Below are 19594 nucleotides of genomic sequence, written 5' to 3'. Positions count from 1 at the left end.
TAAAATTCAAATAGGTTGACAGAGATCGAAAACAAGGTATCGTATAAACAGCATCCACAAAAAAGTTGGAAAGTTAATACCAAACAAAATGGACTTTAAAATAGAAAATGCTACTGGTGATAAAGAAGAATTTGATAATGATAAAAGTATCAATCCATCGGGAAGATTTAACAGTTATAAATGTATATGCACCTTATTACAGAAAAACCAAAGTATTAAAACTGACAAAAATTAAGGGCGAAATAGACAATTCAATGATAATAGTTGGAGACTTTAAGACTCCATTTTCAATAATGGAAAGAAAAACTAGTCAGGTCAGCAAGGAAATCGAAGACTTGAACATAAACTAACTTGACCTAACAGACATCTAGAGGATAGCCCACCCAACAACAGCAAAATATACATTTTCTGAAGTGCACATGGAACATTCTCCAGAACAGACCATATGCTAGGCCATAAAACAAACCTCATTAAATTAAAAATGATAGAATTAATACCAAGTGTGTTCTCCTCCTACAATAAAATGAAGTTAGAAGAAAAAGTTGTTATTCTGTAGAAAGAAATTTGGGAAACTCACAAATACGTGAAAATTAAACAACACAGTCCTAAATAACTAATGGATCAAAGAAGAAACCAAAAGGAAAATTAAAAAATGAAATGAATAAAAATGAAGATACAAACGCCAAAGAGCAGCTAGAGCCATGTTTAGAAGACGTTTTAAGCTATAAATACCTACCTTAAAAGAAGAATGAGGAGTTTCTGTTGTGGCTCAGCAGTAACGAAACCAACTGGTATCCATGAGGATGCAGGTTCTATCCCTGGCCTCACTCAGTGTGTTAAGGATCTGATGTTGCCATGAGTTGCAGTGTAGTTCACAGACACAGCTTGGATCTGGTAATGTGTGCCTGTGGCATAGCTGGCAGCTATAGCTGCTCTGATTCGACCCCAGCCTGAGAACTTCCATATGCCGCTGTGTGCAGCCCTAAAAAGATTTTTTTAAAAAATGATCTTGGAGTTTTCTGGTGGCACAGTGGGTTAAGGGACCCAGTGTTGTCATTGATGTGGCTCAGGTCACTGCTATGGTGCCAGTTTGATCCCTAATACTGGAATTTCTGCACGATGTGGGTGTGGCCAAAAAAAAAAGAAGAATGACCTCAAATAAGTAACCTGATTTCCACCTTAAGAAAACAGTAAAATAAAAACCAGCTAAACCTAAAGAAGGCAGAATAAAGTTTGGAATGGAAATAAATAAGGAATAGAAAAACAGAAAAATCAAGTTCTGGGTCTTAGAAAAGATGAACAAAATTGAAAGACTTTAGCTGAATTGACCAAGAAAATAAAAAAGAATACTCAAATTGCTAGAATCAGAAATGAAAGAGGGCATATTACTAAAACCTTACCAAAACAAAATGGCTTATAAAGGAAGACTATGAACAATTATATGCTAATAAATTATATAACTTGGATGAAAGGAACAAATTCTATAAAGATACAAACTACCTTCAAGAAGAAATAGAAAATCAGGAGTTCCCTGGTGGCTCTAAAGCACTAGCATTGTCACTGCTGGAACACAGGTTTGATCCCTGGCCCAGGAACTTCTGTATGCCTGGGTATGGCCAAAAAAGAAAAAAGAAGAAATAGAATATCTATAACAAGAAATTGAATTAGTAATCAAAACACTGCTTACAAAGAAAAGCCCAAAACCAGATGGCTCCACTGTGAAATTCTACCAAATTTAAAGAAGAATTAATACCAAAGCATTATTCACAACCTATTCCCAAAATGGAAAAGGAAGTAATACTTCCCAACTCATTCCGTGAGGCCAGTATTACCACGACAATAAAACCAGTGAAGACATCACTGGAGAAGAAAAACACAGGCCAATATCTCTTATGAATGTGGATTCCGAAATCCTAAACGAAATACTAGCAGACCAAATCCACATTATATGTAAAAAATTATATTCCACGAGTAAGTGGAATTTATCACAGGAATGCAAGGTTGGTTTAACATCTGGAAATCAATGAACATTATACATGATACCAACAGAATAAAAACAAAAACTGTAGGATCATCTCAAAAGACACAGAAAAATCATCTGAAAAAATCTAACACCCTCTCATTATAAAGCATTCAACAAACTAGGATAGAAGAGATCTTCAAGCTCATAAAGAGCATCTACGAAACCCCCACTGACATCATACTTATTAATGAAAGACTAAATGCTTTTCTCCTGAGATCAGGAGCAACACAAGGATGTTTACTCTCATCACGTCTACTCAGCATTGTACTGGAGGTTTGAGCCAGGGCAACTAGGCAAGAAAAGGAAATAAAAGATTCCAGATTGGAAAGAAAGAAGTGAAACTGGAGTTCCCGTCGTGGCGCAGTGGTTAACGAATCCGACTAGGAACCATGAGGTTGTGGGTTCGATCCCTGCCCTTGCTCAGTGGGTCAAGGTTCCGGCGTTGCCGTGAGCTGTGGTGTAGGTCGCAGACGCGGCTCGGATCCTGCGTTGCTGTGGCTCTGGCGTAGGCTGGCAGCTACAGCTCCGATTAGACCCCTAGCCTGGGAACCTCCATATGCCATGGGAGCGGCCCAAGAAATGGCAAAAAGACAAAAAAAAAAAAAAAAAAGAAGTGAAACTATATTTGCAGATGACATGATCTTGTGTATGGAAAATCTTAGACAAGTCACTAAAAAACTATTAGAACTAATATATGAATTTCAGAAAGTTGCATAACACAAAATATCTATCTAAACAATTTTCTTTCTGTATATTTGCAATGAACCATCCAAAAATGAAATTAAGAAAACAATTCCAATAAAAATAGCATCAAAAATAATAAAATACTTAGGAGTTACTTTAACAAAAGCAATGCAAAATTCATCGTGTGAAAACCGTGAAACGTTGAAATAAAGATCTAAATAGATTGAAAAACAATCAATATTCACAGATCAGAAGACTTCCTGCTATTAAGACGGCAATAGTCCCCAAGCCGATCTATAGATTCAGTGCCATCTCTATCAGATTCCCTCACTTCCTTGAAGACCTGGCAAACTGATTCTAAAATTCCTAGGGAATGACAAGGGACTGTGCACAGCCAAGACAATATTGGAAAAGAAAAACATGGGAGAACTCACACTCTCAAGTTCAAAATGTACTGCAAAGCAACGATTTCAAGACGGTGTGATACTGACATAAAGATAGACATATTACTAAACGAAAGAAACAACTTACAGTGTCAACAACCCCATTTATATAAGAAAAAATACTCTTAATATAGGGAAAAGTCTCACAACATTTGCAGTGATAATTCTCAAATAAATACAGGAAATACAGGTAGAATTAAATATGTAGGCTTAAGGCCTGGTGTCCAGAGTGTGTAGTGACCCAGGCCCAGGGGCTGCCCAGAATCAGGGCTCCGTGAGAAACAGTCGGCTCCTGTTTGTTCCAAACTCCCAGTGCCTCTCAGGCAACCTGGAAAAACACAATTCCCCAAGCAGGAAACCCGCCGCATATTCCAGCCTGGAGACCAGAAAGCCAAACCCTGTGACAAATTCAAAAACAAAACTTAAAAAAGCAAACTCTCACAATAGAATGTTAAAAAAAAAAAAACAACAACTTTATTTTCCTTTTTTATTAATAAGTACTACACATTTGTTGTAAAACTTTTTTCAATATACAGATAAGCAAAAATAGATAAATTTCCCATATTCTCACCAGCAAGTATGACCAATGTTAATATTTTACTGCAAATGTTGTGAGACTTTTCCCTATAGATAAAATTTGTTGATATTATTTATAACTTGTTTTTTCACTTAGTGATATGTGTGAATGTCTTTATGTGCCCAGTAAATATGCATGTATAATATCATGTAAAACATCTGCTCTTGCCATTTTCCCTCCTCTCACGGAAGTTTTTCTCTCCTTGTGGACGCCTGCTCCTGGCCTGGACCCAGGCCTGGCCAATAAGAGCCTTCTCTTCCCCTGCTCCAGTGATTCGTCCTGGGTTGGGCACGTGACCCAAGTCATTCCAATGAAACTCTGTCCCAGGACTTTCGCCACAACTGCGGAGAAAGAGAAGTTCTCTTCTGACTGGGGTTGCTGGGACAAAGGAACATCAACCTGGAGCTACTGGTGTTCCTTCCATGGTACTGTCAGGAGCCTAATAAAGTCCACTGATGTTTTGTCCCCTGGTACAGCCACCCTGACGCCAGCCACCCTAAACTTAATCACATGAGCCAAGAGTTTCCCATTTTTGCACAGCCGCTCTGAGATGGACTTCTGTTACTTGTAACCCAAAGAGGCCCTAACTAATTCAGTGAGCTAGGAGCCAGGTGCTATGCCAGGCCCAGAGATGCAGTGTGACAGGCAGACCCAGTCTCCAAGGTCCAGGCTGTCTCCTGGTGGCTGACCTTGTCTGTGGTCCCCCCACCAGCCTGCCCAGCAAGGCAGCCCTCTAGGTCCTGCTGTCCACGGAGGCCTGCAGATTTTGTAAACTCTCCTGCAAGAGTCCTTCATTGGCAGGAGAGCAAGAACTTGAACTCACATTTCCCCCAAATGCTTGACCTCACCTTCCAAATTTCTTAATGTTTCCCACTGTAGCTTAAATTTTATGTAAATTCTGCATTCCCTACTATTCTGTCTCAATATTTTTTTCCTTTTTAGGGCCGCATCTGTGGCACATGGAAGTTCCCAGGCTAAGGGTCAGATTGGAGCTGCAGCTGTTGGCCTACACCACAGCCGTAGCAATGCCAGATCCAAGCCACATCTGTGACCTATGTCACAGCTTATGACAATGCCGGATCCTTAACTCACTGAGCAAGGCCAGGGATCGAATGTGCATCCTCGTGGATACTAGTCAGATTCTTAACCTGCTGAGCCACAGTGGGGACTCCCTGTGTCTTAATATTTAAAGAGTGTGTTCTCCAAAAATCTTGGAGTAAAAGTAAGATCACACTGTTTATCCTGACCTACAGAAACTAGACTCATCATATATAGGATATATGACTAGCAAATATTTTCTCCCATTTTGTGAGTTGTCCTTTTAAGAGTATGTGTATATATACACGTATATGTTCTTTTTCAGATTCTTTTCCATTATAGGTTATTACAAGATATTGAATATAGATCTCTGTGCTATATGGCCAGTCCTTGTTGTTTATATTTATATGTAATAGTGGGTACCTGTTAATCCCAGACTCTTTTATCCCTCTCCACCCCTTTCCTCTTTGGTAACCAAATGTCTGTGAGTCTGTTTTTATTTTATAAATAGTTTCATTTGCATCATTTTAAGGTTCCACATATAAGTGATATCATATGATATCTGTCTTTCTCTTTCTTTGTATAATAATCTCTAGGTCCATAAAGAAGACCACCACATCTTCTTTATCCATTCGTCTGTCATTGGTCGCTTCCATGTCTTGGTTATTATAAATAGTGCTGCTATGAACACTGGGGTATATGTATCTTTTCAAATTAGAGTTTTTATCTTTTCTGGACATATGCCCAGGAATGGGATTGCTGGATCATATGGTATCTCTATGTTTAGTTTTTTAAGGACCCTCCATACTATTCTCCATAGTGGCTGTCCTAACTTACATCCCCACCAACAGTGTAGGAGGGTTCTTCTTCCTCCATGTCCTCTCCAGCACTTATTATCTGTAGGCTTCTCAGTGATAGCCACCCTAGAGTTCCTGTCGTGGCACAGTGGAGAAGAATCTGACTAGAAACCATGAGGCTGCAGGTTCGATCCCTGGCCTCACTCAGTGGGTCAAGGATCTGGCATTGCTGTGAGCTGTGGTGTAGGTCACAAATGCGGCTCGGATCTGGCATTGCTGTGACTGTGGCTGTGGCACAGGCCAGCAGCTGTAGCTCCAATTCAGCCCCTAGCCTGGTAACCTGATGCCACAGGTATAGCCCTAAAAGCAAAAAAAAAAAAAAAATTAGAGCCACTCTAACTAGTGTCAGGTGATACTTCATTGTATTTTTGATTTGCATTCCTCTAATTATTAGAGATGTTGAGTATCTTTTCATGTGCCTGTTGGACATATTTATATCTTCTTTGGGGAAATGTCTAGGTCTTCTGCTGACTTTTCGATTGGGTTGTTTCCTTTTTTGAGCTGTATGAGCTGTTTGGATATTTTGGAAATCAAGCCCTTGTCGGTCACATCATTTGCAAATATTTTCTCACATTCTGTAGGCTGTCTTTTCATTTTGTCTATGGTTTCCTTTACTGTGCAAAACCTTGAATGTTTGATTAGGTCCCATTTTTTATTTTTCTTTTATTTCTTTTGCCTTTGGGAGACTGACCTAAGAAAACATGGCTATAATTTATGTCAGAGAATGTTTTGCCTATGTTCTCTTCTAGGAGTTTTGTGGTGTCCTGTCTCACATTTAAGTCTTTAAGCCATTTTGTGTATAGCATGAGGGAGTGTTCTAACTTCAACAATCTATATGCAGCTGTCCAGCTTTCCCAATACCTCTTGCTGAAGAGACTGTCTTTTCTCCATTTTGTATTCTTGCCTCCTTTGTAAAAGTTTAAATTTTGATGTGGTCCAATTTATTTTGTCTTTTATTGTTTGCTTTTAGTGTCATATCTAAGAAACCATTATAAATTCTAAGTTAGGAAGATTTACCGCATGTTTTCACATAAGAATTGTATAGTTTTAGCTGTTTGATTCATTTTGAGTTAATTTTTGTATATGGTGTGAGGTAAGGGTCCAACTTCATTCTGTTGCATGTGAATATCCAATTGTCCCAGCCACGCAGAGCCTGGAGTGGGCATCTCCCATCTCCCTGAGAACCTTGAAGAGAGGGCACCCCCACACCATTTCAGAAAGGACAGGTCCGCTGAATGCCAGGCCCCGTTCAGGTCAGGATGGTTTGGATCTGAGACGATGGAGAAAGAAACATGATGAGTGAGGACAGGACAAGAAAACAAAGCAAGCGGGGAATTAAGATGGGGGGTGGGATGGGAGGGCACTGAAATGAGGGGACTGGGGGTAGTCTGGCTAGGAGGGAGGGGGAGCCCACCACTGACCAGAGAGCTCAGAATCTGGGGTTGGGGTGAAGCTGAGCCAGGAGCCAGGAGGAGACCTGGAACTGAGGGCTCCTCAGCCACCCAGAAAGGACAGCCCTGAAGCTAAAGATCCTTAGAGGACTGCCAGGCTTAGAGTGCCTGGAGCACTGTTCTCAGCTCCCGGAAAAATAAGTGGTCCCAGCCCTCACTTCAGAACAATAGATGTCCGTGTTTCCAGGCAACATCGGTGAGGCGTTCGGGCTCATGAATTCAGGTACTGACTGTCAGGGCCCAGCTCCTGGATCTGCCACAAATAAGTATGTGGCCTTGGGCAAGTCACTTAACCTCTCTGATCCGTGAGCCTCAAAGGAGGAAAACCTCAGGGTGGGATGAAGGGAGTAAAGTCAGGCAAAGCGCTCAGGCGACCCCGGTACGTACCGCATGCCAAGAGTCAGTTACTGCCTTGTGCCAGGAAGCCTAGAAGTGTAAGGACACTCATTTTCCAATTTTTCACTGTTTAGGTTTCTTACAATGACGGTATATATACTCATGAGCACAAAACTCAGTGACGCTTAGGATTTGTGCCTTGGCGTTTTAACCCGGGGCTGTTCCTGGCTAGAGACAGGAGGCCGAGGGCGAAGGCCACACTATTGGTTTGACCTGAGCGTGGCCAGGCTGCGCTTGGCTCAGAGCCGACTACGGCAGGAAGCATTTGCTGCCTGGAGTCCCCAGCCCTTCATGCCTGGGGCTGCTGGGCAGGGGCTGCCTTGGTGGGAGGAGCTGAGGCAGACCTTAAAAGGGAGCTGGGCGGGGGGTGCTCTTGGAGCCTCATCGCTGCCACCAGACTGGCATGTGGCCCACTTTATTACAGCCTAGGAGTCATTTCAGAGGGCGGGTGACTTGCTTAGGGTTTCATGTGTGTTTCTGGGAATGGACCCCCAATCTAACCTGGGCTTTCAGCACCCTTTTCGGAAAGCCAAGTTCTAGGCCCATGGGCCATAGGAGTCTGAGACGCCTGGTGTCAGCATCTGCACCCCTGGCCGCGGGAAAGTCACATCCGCTGTTAGGCTGCGGGCGTGGGCTCTGCGGCACCTCCTTGGGGGGAAGTTGGCATTGTGTTCTCAATGGCCGGTTGTGGAAAAATCACACACAGAGAGCAGAGTAAACAGAGAACCGGGGGCCGCCGTCATGGGAACCGCCGGGTGGAGGTGGCAGTGGAGGCCAGTGGAGGGAGGCTGTGGCTTGGCCCAGGCTCACCTTGGAGCCAGGAATCTGCCAGCACAGGTCCAGAGGGCCTAAGGGGTGGCTCAAGGAGGTCTGAAGCCCGAGGAGCCCCCCAAGTTCAGCCAGTGAGCCAGGGCCAGGGCAGCACCCGGCCTCTCTGCTCTAGCCCCTCTGGCTCGTGCTCTCCCAGCCAGAGAAGAGATGCTGGCAGAGGAACAGCAGGACGTTTTTTTCTGAATTATCATTTCAAGGAGGCTCTGGAGACAGCCCTCATTCTTCGTCTTCCAGACCCTAATCTTGACTGATGTTCAGAGCAAGGAGCCATCCATAACCCAGTGAAACGGAGTGTGGTTCCGAGTACAGCTCTGCACCGTTTGTTTAGGTAAAGCCCTTCACACCCTGCAGAAAGACACTAGTACCTGGAAGACCCTGGCACACAGAATGTGTGAGCTCATGGGAGGTAATTAGCACATGGAGGTATCAGCACATGGGAGGCAGTCACACTTAAAAGATCAGAATCGGAAAGATTCAGGGGGGTGGATCACACTTAAGACCTGCCGCCTGGGCCCCTCACTAAGGACCTGATCAAGGGGTACCTTCATTTAAGCGGATGATGAATCACTTTGAGGCTAGAAGTGGAAAGAGAGGCAAGATATGGATGTATTAATTACACTCCCTGGTATGACTTGTAACCACAAGCCTTTGGAAGTGACTGGACCCCTGCGCCATCTCAGGGCCTGGGGATGAGGTCGGCTTGCTCTCAGGAAGCTACCGCTTCCTGTGTCTAAGAATAAGGATCAAACAGCATTTCCCTCAAGAGCTCTCAGCCTCCCAGGAGAGACACAGGTCCACTGAGAACACAGGCCCTCCCTCAGCCTTCCATCCTCCGTGAGGCTTCGTCTCTGGGCTGCCCTGGCTCGGCACTCACGCCGTGCCCTGGCTCTCCCCAAAGCAGTGTGCAGCTGCTGGGGCTCCTAGGAGCCTGGGGCTGCTTCAGCGCCTCCTCCCCTCCCCTCCAGGACGATCCCAGCAGCTGACAAAGAGCTGGGCCCTCTCCGTGCCCATGGGAGGAGGTCCCTAGCCTGCTCCCACAGCAGCGGTGGCCTTTCACCTGCTCGGCGTCCCTTCCTCCAGCTCCAGTGCCTCAACTGTCCTTTGGGGACCCCTCCTCAGCCCTGGCGTTGACCTCTCCCCTCTTCCTGAAACCCCCCATCTCTCCAGTTCAGCGTATGTGACTCCATATAGCCCACTGGAGCATTTCAAGGATTGGTTCAGGAGTGGGCTCGGGACCCATGTCCTGTAGGAGCAGAGGACATGAGACTCAAGTCAAGGGCTTGCGATGAAACTGTTGGCAGAGAGAATCTCCTTCCCCTTGGGTGGCCACACAAGCGAGATGTTAGAGTGGCCGGCAGCCACGTTACTGCATGAGGAAAGGACCCCCTTGAAAATGGAGCCGCCACCACAGAGGAAACAGCCCAGAGGCAGAGAGACACTTTCTTTCTTTGTTCTTTTTCGTTTTTCAGGGCTGTCTGTTGTGTTTTCACACTTATCCTAACCTTTTTTTTTTTTTTTTTTTTGGCTTTTTAGGGCTGCACCCATGGCATCAGAAAGTTCCCAGGCTAGGGGTTGAATCAGAGCTGCAGCTGCCAGCCTACACCACAGCCACAGCCACAGCCACACGGGATCCAAACCTCGACTGCGACCTGCACCACAGCTCACGGCTACACCAGATCCTTAATCCACTGAGTGAGGCTAGGGATCGAACCTGCATCATTATGGATCCTAGTTGGGTTTTTTACCCCTGAGCCACAATGGGAACTCCAAGAGACATGGTCTTAAACTCATAATTCGAGAGGCCTTGATTCAGCCGTTTCTGAAGCCATATCACTCCCTGGACTTTTCAGAGAAATGAGTCAATCATTTCCCATTTGTGCCTCAGCCCGTTCAAATCAGGCTTGTGTCCCCTGCGACTGAGAGACTGCACTTGTCCAGCACATCCAGTTCAGACTCTGTGGGACAATGGCGACCTTCCAGGTCACCGCCCCTTTTCTCCGGAAGATCCCTGCTGGCCTACTTCACTCACTCCTCACTTAGACTAAGGACACTCAGAGGGGCTCGGGGGCTCAGGGGGAAGACGCCAACCAGGAGAGACGCCGGAGGGCGAGGGCTGCGGAGGGGTGGAGGTGTGCAACCTGATCCCGCGGCGTAAGAGGCCCTGGCGTGAGGGAGACTCAAAGGGCTGCCGAGACCATCCTGTCTGGCCCTTGCTGTGCCAGCAACGCGACTGAGGCCAGAGGGCAGGGACTGCCCAGGCCCAGCAGCTGGGCAGGGCTCTGTCCACTCAGGCATCGTAAAGAGGCAAGTCGGATGGAGCCCCACACCTCCGCCGGCTGCTCTCTGTGGAGGCAAGATTGCGGCCTGAAACTGTAAGAAGACCACAGGCCTGGGGCTGGAGGGGGAGAGCCTCTGGGACCACCTGATCCCACCTGTCCATCCCTACCCCTCAGCCACCGTGCGAGAGTAGAAACTAAGGTCCAGAGAGGGGCTGGGATCTGCCAGAATTTGCATGGCACGTGTGGTCCGGGGGGCATCCACTCCCTAGGCCTGGGGGGAAGGGCAGGCTGGAGCGGGTGGGGGGTGAAGGTGAGGGGCCCCGAGGGCAGCCCAGGGCTGCTGTCTGATCTCGGGTCTGTGTGGCTGCCCCTGGGTTGAGCGGAGGCCTGACCTTTCTATAGCAAGTGCTCCTTGTTCCCTTGGAGAAGGGGATGCTTCAAAAAAGCAGGCAGGCCAAAGACAAGCAAGACTTGCCCAAGGTCACCCAGCAAATGGGAAGCTGGCTGAGACCCGAGTCCTGGGCCCCACAGCTGTGTTCGAGGGAACCCCAGCTTCCACTCTCCCTTCCAGCGTTCTCCTTCCTCTGCATCTTCTCTCAACTGGTCCTTCTAGGACCCCAGAAGAGGGGTTGGGGGAGACTTTGTTTAACCTTTTCCCAGGGGGCAGGGTGCACTCTTATAGAGGCAGCTGAAGTAGGGCCCTAATGGAGGGTTCATGGTCATTGGCAGCCGGCACGCTATCACCTTGAAGTAAGCGCACCCCCGCCCCTGCTTAGGGCCACAGCTAGAATTTGTCCCTGGGAAGGCCAGGTACATTCTCCAGCAACTGGCAGAAGCTTCCCCAACCACTCACCTGCCTGTCCAACCCCAGCCAAGTTCTAGAGAAGCCACCCTCCAACCCTGCAGCCTGCAGGGGGCTCCCTTCCAGAGCCAGAGCCAGAGCCAGAGCCGGAGCCCTTCTCTCCCAAGTGGAAGGGGCAGCACAGGAAGTCCCCAGGTGGAGATGTTCGGTGATGACCTAGTTTACTGAAGAGGCAGCAGAAGCACCTGGAGGTTTCACAGGCTCCCAGGGATCCCCCATCGGCAGGGGCCCGGTGTCCGAGTTGACTGGGCATGTGGTTCCTCGGGCTGTGCCCAGGGGCTCTGCTGGCTGGCAGAGTCTATGGTCTTCAGAATTGAGTCAGGTCTGCCCCTAACTGTGCAACCCTGGGGCATCAGGGCATCATAATGTGAACCTACTGGGATCTGGGCTGGGCCCTGGGGCAGAGGGAAAGCTCCGGAGTGCACTCAGCTCAGGAGGACAAAAGAGGGCATACATCCCAGCTCAGTGCGGGGCTGGGAAACGGTTCCAACATCCCCCTGGGCGGCAGGCACGGGGGTGGCGGTAGGCAGTGGGGCAGTGAGAGTTTTCAGTTTCTCGAGTTAGAAAGACCAGACCAGAGGGTAGGGCCCATCTGCATGGGACTAGCTTGCTCTCCAGAAAAACAGGACCATGTTTTAATGAGCACATCCAAGCACCTGCCAGGGCCCCTGTTTCCTCTGCCCCCTGACAGGACCGGGTTTTATGACTCTCACTGAATTTGCCTTAGTTTATTAGGCATGTAAGGGTCGCCTCTGGCTGTGTAATTAACATTTCTTTCCTTGCAAGGGAGAGCCTCTACTTTCCCAGCAACCGCCTGCTGCGCACGCACCTGGGGGGGTGGGCTGTCCCTCCACTGTGGACACGGGTCAAGCTGGTGCCAGGACCAGCATTGCCATGGTGAGCAAGAGTGTGTGGCTACTGCCACCCCATCGCCACCCCACGTGGTTCCCGTCCCATGGCTACTCTGTGGTTCCTGTTCTGTGTCTGTTCCCTTGACATTTATGGCAGAAAATGTCATCGCACAAATGTGTATTGTTTTCATCGGCCCTCCTTTGTCTTCTTGCTGACAACATTCCCTGTTCCTTCAACACTCGGACTCCTTTCCCAGCGGAAGCGCTGGCTCCTTCTCCTCGGGACCGTCCCTGGCCTCTCCAGTCCCACCTGCACAAAGGGAGATGGAAGAAGAGGACTCAGACGCCTCTCCAGGTCAGATACTGGGTTCTACTATTTTGTCATTTTTAAGGTGAGGGACAGAGCCCCAGCCTCCTTCCCCACAGCTCCTCAAGAGCAGGTCATCAGGCACTGGGTCCCTTAACCCCTTCTTACCTGTGCTCTGAACCCCTCGCTCTGCCTGGCAGAGCGACACCACTAAGGCTGAAGACCTCTGGAGCCGTCCCGTAGGGCAGGCCCCGTGCTCAGTGCTGGCGACACCAAGGAGGTGGAGTACTCCCGTTTCTCAGACAGCGATGTGGAGAGCAGGGCCTGCGCTCTTTTTGTTTGTTTGTTTGTTTTTGCTTTTTGGGGCCACTCCCACAGCACATGGAGGTTCCCAGGCTAGGGGTCGAATCAGAGCTATAGCTGCCGGCCTACACCACAGCCACAGCCATGCCAGATGCAAGCCGCGTCTGTGACCTACACCACAGCTCACAGCAACGCCGGATCGTTAACCCACTGAGCGAGCCCTGGGATGGAACCCGCAACCTCAGGGTTCCTTGTCAGATTCGTTTCCACTAGCGCCACAATGGGAACTCCAGGGCCTGTGCTCTTCACCTCCACAACACACTGCCTCTTGTTTAAAAAATAAGAACAAAAACCAGCAAACTGTCCCCCCCCCCACAATTCAGAATATTTACAACCCAGGAAGCTAACCAGAAAGCCTTGGGGGCCAAGACCCCAAATGGGATTATCTTAGTTGGGTCCCATCCTTTATCACACCCTTTCGCTGACATTTGAGGCAAAATGCAGCCAGCTCTGGAGATGCCCAGAGCCTGCCATGACTCCGGACCAGGATCTGCATGAGGTCACAGGTATCCTATTGTAGGGAACAGGCTTGGTTCATGTACTCAGGCTGTAATTAATCATTAGGTTCTAAATGAGTCCTGTTTCTCCCTTTTCCTCCCTTTGTCCTCCCTGGGAAACCTCTGGTGGGGGGTCAGCCCCTCCATCTGCTGGCTTCCCTCCAGCTGTTCCAACCAGCTGGGTAGTGGGCACCAGCTGGGTAATGGGCACCTCTGGCAGTTCTGATTCAAATGCACAGCCCAGGTGCACAAAGCAAAAACTGCAGATGAGCGAAATGACTCTTCCTGAAACCCTTCAAGAAGGGATGGGGAGCCAGATACCATCACCTGTTGGTGGTTCCAGCCTGCTAGCTTTCCTGGCAGGCTTGGGGCAGTCTTGGTTTCTCCAGTGGAGCCCATGCCCAGGGGCATCTTAGCACCCTGAGGTCCTGAGAGATGATTGGGCCCAGAAGATTCATGACTCTGTCCCACTTACCCACTGAGTGCATAGACAAGTGGAGTGACCCACACCATTTACCAGCTACTTAACCCAGTTCCCACTTGTATTGATGAAAGGCTTTTAAATCATCTCTCAGAACAAGGAATAGATGTGGGCAACCTCAGGCTATTCTGCAGCTCAGCCATGCCTCCCCACTCCAAGCTCCTTCCCCATGGCCATCCTCAGTGTGAATTTCTCAGCCTCAAGCTGGATGCCTCATGGCCACAAAATGGCTGCTGCAGTTCCAGGCATCAAAACTCTTCATGGACAGGAAGCAAGGAAAGCAAAGGCATCATCCTCTATAATTTATTTAGGAAGACCCTTTCACCTCACTGGCCACGGGTCACATGGCTGTCCTCAGCAGCCAGGGAACTGAGAAAGCCAGTATCTGGCAAAGAGCAAGGGTCTCCCCATGATGGGCTTAAATCCCTCATGTTTCATGCACTGTGCCAGGGTGAAGTCTTTGCTACCTGGAGTGAAATCAAGGCTCTGTGAGCTAAAAGAGGGGCATCTTTGTTGGGTAGCCAGCTAAAAATGCTGTTTTCTCTTCGTTAAATTCACGACAGTCCACTGAGGTGGATCTTGGTATTATTCTCATTTTACAAAGGATGAAACTGAGACTCATTTAGTAACTTGCCCAAGATCACATGACTGGTAACTAGTAGCAGTTTAATCCCAGGTCTGTCTCCTGAGAGCATACTCTTAACTACCACATACCCTTAGGTACCTGCTACCTGGGTATGTGCCAGCCAGGCTGTGACCCTCTTGAGGGAAGGGACCATATCTTTCTTATCTTTGTATTTAGGCAGTGTCTTACAATGGACAGAAGCCCAGCTGAACTGATTTCAACACAGAATCATTTGGGTTTGATACTTGCTGCTTTGTAATATGTTTTATAACTGAGAGTACAAACTTGCCAACACCGCCTCTAAAAAAATAACACCTATCTCTTTTCTTTGGTATCCTTTTCCCCTTGCTCATGCTGGGTTCCTGAAGTCCTGGGAAGAATTCCAACGTAAATATTACCAGTGATGGAAATCTGAGGGAAGGCGAGGAGGATGAAAGACGAATTGAGGCCCCAAAGAGTGTCCAGTTCCTCCTTAACTGCAGAGCCATGGAAAATTCTTTGTTCCCAACTGCTGGCTTCTTGCCTCCAGGATCTGGGTGGGTATTGCCCCTTGGTCCACTTCCTGGTCAGGTCACAGACAGTTTGTCGGTGGGGGGAGTGTCCTGGGGAACAGAGGGCAGAACCAGGCTGGGTCCTTGGAAGTGGATGCAAGGTGCCCTGAGCATCTATCTGCCCCCCAGGAAGCCCAAGCTGGTCTCTGTAGGTTCACTAACTCACTTAGCGCTCAGAACGACTAAGCTGCCCATCTTACAGCTGAGAAAACCGGCACTCAGAGAGGTAAAGCCGCTTGTCTAAGGTCACATGGTGGGGCTAGGACAAACATCTCAAGCCTCTGGGCTTCTCAGGTGAGGTTCTTGTCCCAGTCCAGGGTGACAGCCATCTCGGGGACCTCGAAGAGGATGCGGATGGCAGGCTGGGGACCCCGGCCCCTCCTCAGAGCTTTTCCCAGGCTGTATAACCCAGTGGTCATGAGCAGGGGCCTTGAGTCAGAGGCAGGTCAGGAAATTAGCCCTGCAGTACCTAGGGACCCAGCACAAGCAGTGCAGCACAGGAGTTACGAGCCTGGGCTCTGGGGCCAGATGGCCTGTGTTCAAAGCTCTGTTCTCCCATGGACCAACTGTGTGGTCCTTACATTATTGTGCAGCTCTATCTGGTAGCCATGTACACCTCCTCTAAAGGCTGCTGGTAAAGACTAAATCAGCCCGGAGCTGGCTGTTGTTACTTTATATCCTCAGAGCAGAAAGTGCTGTGGGGGGCCTAAAGCAGACCCCACACCCAGTCCCACCCTTCCCTCCTCCCCAGCAGGTGGCTTTGTGGATGACCCACCCGAGAGGGCCTGTTCTGATTTGGGTACACAAATGAGGGGGGTGTGACCGCAGGGAATTAAAGGCAAATGGACCCAACTTGCAAATTTGGGCATTTTCATGGAGTGCGGTTGTTGGGGCTGGAGGCTGGAGGCCATCGAAAGACCCCCTCCTAGCCCCACCCCCCCAGTACAGAGGGCCAGCCCAGCCCAAGCCTGATGAGTGTCCCCAGTACACCCAGCCATTCTGGGAGTGAGCACACTCACCCATCACACAGATTCCCTTGGTCAGCTAGGCCTAGGCTGGGTCTGCCGTAAGTCATGGCCTCAGGGAGGAGCCCAGAGAAGGAGAGGACGTGCCAAGGTCACCTACAGAGCCGGCAGTGGGGCAGGGAGCCCTGCCGTGCACCTGTCCAGAGACTGGCCACAGCCCAGGCGTCAGATGTCCTGGGCACTGTGCCTGGTCTGCCACGCTGGGGATCTGGGTGCCTTTGCCAACTTCCCTAACCTCTCCGGGCTCCTGGACTCCACCTGGGAACCTGGAAGGGACCCAGAGCACTGGAGCTGCCCTGGCAAGAGGCAGTACCTAGGCTCTGGGCCACAATGACAGGATATCCCCAGGGAGCTGGGCTGGCTGCCACGCAGGGAACACCAGGGCGGAGACCTGGCACCACGGATGAGAGGCCCCAAAGGGCACTGAGGAGGGAAAGTCAGGACAGCTGGGCCCTGAGAGGGTAAAAGAACAGGCCAGGAGTGGCGTGGAAACTGTAACAACAATGAGAGGCCCACAAATAGAGAGCTGAATCTTTGCTCTGCCCCCAGCCTAGGAGCCTGGGGCAGGCCCGGGTCTCCTGCCACTTTGTTCTAATTTTGCTTCTGGGTGGGCTGTGTGAGCAAGTCCCTACCAGGAATCCTGTGAACTCCAGACACTGTTGTGTCCCACCCCACTGCACAGAGACCCTGAGCCCAGAGGGGAGGAGGCTTTCTCAGACTCTGAAGGCCAGGGTCATGCTTGAAAGTACCCAGCCTCACTTGAGGACTTAACCAGCCCCACTAATCCAGCCCCAGGCCCAGGGTTACCTACAGGACAAGGCTGAACCAGCTGCCCCTGCTCTCTGCACACAGGGGCAGGGATGTTCTCCAGGCCGAGGGACTGACCAAGACAAGCCTTACCCTCAGGTACCCCCAGGCCAAAGGCCTTTCTCCAAACCAAGGAGCAAGTCCCAGGTCTCAAATTCCTTTTCAAGCTGTGCCTCAGTCTTTCAAACCTGGTTGGGTGTAACCATTTACAAGGCAAATAAGGGTTTTGTGTTTTATCTTTTTACAACCCACTATTAGCTGATGCCATACAGGCCGACTGGTCAGGTGTGGCCTTGAACCTGGAACAGAGTGGCCTCCCTGCCAGGGAAGAGTTTACCTCACTGGCCAAGGTGATGATCAGCACAGCCCAAGAATATCCACGACACTCTGTGGTTATGCCAGACATTATAGCAGGAAAAAAAAAAAAAAAGAAAGAAAAAAACCATAGAGCTAGAAGGAAACTCAATTGGCTGTGTGATCTCCAGTAAATTCCAGGCTCTCTTTGGGCCTTAACCCCAGTCCATACAATGAATGCTGACTCTGACATATTCCATAGTGAGAATGCCACAGCTCACAATAACGTGATTCTATTCATTGAATTTTTCACTCTCCAGTATTTGTACCTCATTTCCTCTTCTTCTCTTATTGCATTGGCCAGCTAAAAACTTGTTCATTTAACCCATACCTTTGAGAGTCTAGTAAGTGCCAGACCCGGTGCCAGGCTCTGAAATGCCATGAGTGCTACAGACACCGTCTCAGCCTCAGGAGATTCTCATTCTAGAAGCAAATTTTATAATGACCTTCATGCACTGGGCCACCCTGTAGAGACCATTCATCTGCAGCTCCCGTCCTGGAGGGACGCACAGCTTGGGTGCTGCACATGGAGATTCAGGCAAATAGGGAGGAGCACAAAAATGCTAGGCCACTCTGGAGACACAAGGTCACCAGCTTCTGAGGGGTCAGAGAGGGCTTCTTGGAGAAGGCAGCACTTGAGCGTGGCTTTAAAGAGTGAGGAGGGTTTAGCCAGGGAAAGATGAGAAGAACAAGTTTCCCACCCTAGATAACAGCGTGGACAAAGGCAGGGGGGAGAAGACAGGTAAAGTCAAGTCCACGGTGCTGAGGGGCACCAAATAAGGCTGGCAAACCGAGGAGACGATGTTAATTAGAGAGACCCTGGGGAGCCATGGAATGTGCTTGAGCAGGAGAGGAGCCGCACGCCTAGGAAGGGGAATCTAGCGGCAGCCACGAGGGGAGGCAGGCCTGGAAGGAGCAGGCACGCCCTCATGGGACAAGCTCCCCCTCTTCCTGAGGTCCGGGGGTGCCTGTGTCCGCCACTGGGAGGGAGAGGACAGCCTCCTCTCCTCAGCCTGGCCGCGGAGGTAAGGGGGCAAGGACAGGAAGTTGCCTCAAGGAGCCGAGGCGCGAGCAGCCTGGTCCAGGGCCCTGCCCCCCAGCTGCGCAGGTCAGTCCCACAGAGATGGATGCAGGGGAAGGAGGCCAGCATCCTCAGGCCAAAAGTCTAGGCGTCCAGGGCCGCAGGCGCCTGGGTGCCTGTGGTCCCACTGCTGACAAACCTCTGCTTCCCCAGGTCCTAGCGGCCAGGCGCACTCCTGCCTTGATGCAGTCGTTCCGACACTCTCCCTGACACCTCCTGGGAAGCAAGGTGAGTTCTAGGGTGACCACAGAGGGGTGCGGGCAGACAGTCCAACCAGTGTGCTGGGAGCTTGATGGGGACCTGTGGGCTGCGGAGCCTTACTGGCCTCAAAGATGGGCTGTAGCCTGTGGGCCTTAAAGACTAATAGGAATGAGCCCTGGAAGGGTGTTCCCAGCAGAGAAAACAGAGCGAAGAAACTTCCTACTGTGTACAGGGAACTAGACATGGCCCCAGTGGGGCAACCATAGGAGGCAGGAAGTGGCGAGGATGAGTGTGGGCTGAGGAAGATGGTCACCCCTGAGGGGCAGGGCTGGGAGGAGATGAGAGGGTGAGGGTCCCCAGCTTAGAGCACACAGAGAGGCTGGAGGCCCGGGGGGAAGGGTGGCTCCAGGCCAGGTGGGGCCTTGGGCCCAGGAGGACTGGGGAGGTGCATCTGGAACTTGCACAGGGGTCCCCACCCAAAGACCAAATTAGAAGAACTTGGGGTTAGGGAGAGGTAGCCAGCAGGAGGGTCTCCCCCACTGTAGCGGGTGGCCAGTCTTTCCTGCCTGCCCTCAAGGGGTCTGTCTAAGAGGATGGAGCGGAGCTAGGACAGTGGGCTTGAAATCCATGCTCTGCAACAGCGTCCTAGGGAACCTGGGACACCTGCCCACCTGGGCCTGGGAGGAGGAAGCGAGATTCCCCTGCTTTCCAGGGCTGTTTGCATTTCGAGTCAAACCCATTTACAAACCAAAGCGGGGCAGCTGCAGGGCAGCCCCAGCCTCTCTGTCTTCTCTAAGGACTGCAGCTGCCTCAGCTGCTCCCACGGCTGGTGCTGCTGGGACAGACAGGGAATGAGGCCCAGAGACAAAACAGGGACCTCCACTACCTCGTGGCCAGGTCGGCTTTGCATGGGCCATTCCCTCGGCCTGGAACACCTTTCCCTCTCCTGTTCCTTCAGATTTCAGCAGAAGTGTCCCCTCCTCCAGGCGATCTCTGATCTGCCCTCCCCG

At 50.0% G+C, this 19594-nt stretch overlaps 1 long non-coding RNA gene across 1 annotated transcript; it reads left to right on the top strand.

Annotated features, from left to right (window-relative positions):
• LOC110256095 lies at positions 12509-18611 on the top strand. Its single transcript, XR_002337324.1, has 3 exons — positions 12509-12647; positions 14934-15101; positions 18537-18611. It is a non-coding gene; the product is annotated as an uncharacterized LOC110256095 (long non-coding RNA).

Source organism: Sus scrofa, chromosome 12, assembly GCF_000003025.6.
Source record: "Sus scrofa isolate TJ Tabasco breed Duroc chromosome 12, Sscrofa11.1, whole genome shotgun sequence".
Lineage (NCBI taxonomy): Eukaryota > Metazoa > Chordata > Mammalia > Artiodactyla > Suidae > Sus > Sus scrofa.
The sequence above is the reverse complement of the archived record's forward strand: the minus strand, read 5'-3'. Positions and strand labels throughout refer to the sequence as shown.